This window comes from Triticum aestivum, chromosome 7D, assembly GCF_018294505.1.
Source record: "Triticum aestivum cultivar Chinese Spring chromosome 7D, IWGSC CS RefSeq v2.1, whole genome shotgun sequence".
NCBI classification, from domain to species: Eukaryota; Viridiplantae; Streptophyta; class Magnoliopsida; order Poales; family Poaceae; genus Triticum; species Triticum aestivum.
The window spans coordinates 536,257,520-536,259,731 of NC_057814.1; the positions used below are offsets into that span (position 1 = coordinate 536,257,520).

Sequence of the window (2,212 nt, forward strand, 5' to 3'; positions counted from 1 at the left end):
ATTGACAACCCCTTTATCGCATTGGTTGCGAGTTCTTGTTTGTTTGTGTAGGTGCGTGGGACTTTTGAGGAGCGTCCTACTGGATTGATACCTTGGTTCTCAAAAACTGAGGGAAATACTTACGCTACTATTGCTATATCACCCTTTCCTCTTCAAGGAAAACCAATGCAAGCTCAAGACGTAGCAGTCCCCACAGCGATGGTCTTGTTGGGTGCCGCCGTGGTGCCGTCTAGGTAGCCATGGAGGTTGGAGCCGGCTAAGACGGTGCCGACGATGCCCCCCCATAGCATGAAGTTGTGGTGGTCAAGGCAGACAGAGATCGCCGGAACGACTAGTGCGGCGGGGACGGTGGCAGCCGCGAGCGAGGTGATGGTGTCGACGATGTTGGAGAGCGAAAGGGTGGCGGACGACATCGCGGCAGCGCGGAGTAGGGCGGCGCGCAGCGGCGGAGAAGGGACCTCGCGGCGGCGGCGGCGGCGAAGGGTTCGGTGGCTACTTGATACCAAGTTGAAGAGGTAGGTTTAGGGTTTTACGTGGGTGGCAAACATCCAGCCTCACGTCTCAATATATAGATGATCAGAATACAATTACATACGTATACAAATATGTGTACATGTACAATATGCTAGACCCTATTTTACACCGTGAAGTGAGGACTCGATCAGAGACGAGTTCATAGCAGCGATATCACTTGGTGTTAGCCGGATCACCAAGGTATATGCAGGCTAGAGATGGGGTGTGGGCAGCTTAAGCGGTGAAGTAGAGGCGACACTGGGATAGCAAAGGCACCCGAAAACCCGTAACTCATCATGTGAAGGTGGTGACCAAGGAAATATTGGGTCAAGAACAATGATGTCTTCTAATATAATTTAATGAAATGAATATGAAATATCATGCTACATACAAACATATTCTTGCGTATATGATGCATCCATACAGTATCGCAATGCGCAGTTCAAGGAAATTTTGATTCTTCCTTAGCACATTTAGCAAATAATACATTGTACTCTTTGTGATGCTTTTTTAGTTTATCTAAATAGATACATTTACTAGACTATATTCATGTAATATTATATTTGAATGTTAGGATTTGTTTGCTGCTGGTAGTGATACCAACTCTAGCACAGTGGAATGGGCAATGACCGAGCTTCTTCAAAACCAATCATCAATGACTAAGGTTTGCGACGAGCTTGCACAAGTTATCGACGCAAGAAAAAAATTGAAGAAGCTGACATTGCTCGGTTGCCCTATCTTCAAGCTGTCATAAAAGAGACTCTTCGACTCCACCCTCCCGCTCCACCGTTGTTGCCACGCCAAGCAAAAGTGATGGTCAAAATAGAAGGTTACACAATACCCATGGGTTCACGCTTGTTCATAAACATATGGGCAATAGGCCGAGATAAAGATGTGTGGACTGAACCTGAGAAGTTTATGCCAGAGAGGTTCTTGGGTTCAACTATTGACTTTAGGGGTATGGATTTTGAGCTCCTTCCATTTGGTGCGGGGCGTCAAATCTGCCCTGGAATAACATTGGCAATTCGGATGGTGTTGAGGATATAGACCTGGGAGTCACCCGCTAGGAGGGCCGGGTTACACTAAGGGTCATTGCCAGAAGCCCGGAGCTAAGTTTCAAGATAATGGGCCAGAGATGGGCTAAGACCCGGCGATGGTTTATTGCCCATAGTTATCATCATTGTTATAGTAGACTTGTAGTGTAAGGCAAGTATTGTTTAGAGTCCGAGCCGGACACTCTTATGAGCCGGCCGGGACTCTAAGGGCCGCTGGGTGCCAACCTCCCTATAGAAAGGGACGACCCGGCAGCGGTTTAGGGGCGACAACAATCTGATCGAGAGCCGGGCATAGCTGTTTAGCTCCCTGGTTATCGAAACCCTGATTAATACCACCTCAACTGGACGTAGGCTTTTACCTTCACCGTAAGGGGCCGAACCAGTATAAACCCTCGTGTTCCTTGTCCCACTTAACCCCCTTCAAGCTTCCCAATTGCGATGGCTCCACGACTAAGTCCTAACCCGAGGACATCTGCCGTGACAATTCCACGACAGATGGTGCATGTGATGCTCGCTTCGTTGTTAAACCAGTTTAGGTGGAGTCTCCCTGTTGAGATGGAACATGATGGGATTGATATGGAAGATCAGTTTGGCATTACACAGCGAAGGTCGTGCATCTTTGTATTATAGCAAGACCAATTTGA

At 47.8% G+C, this 2,212-nt stretch overlaps 1 pseudogene; it reads left to right on the forward strand.

The window, feature by feature from the left end:
* Positions 1-273: 273 nt before the first annotated feature.
* LOC123171249 (geraniol 8-hydroxylase-like) lies at positions 274-2,212 on the forward strand (annotated as a pseudogene).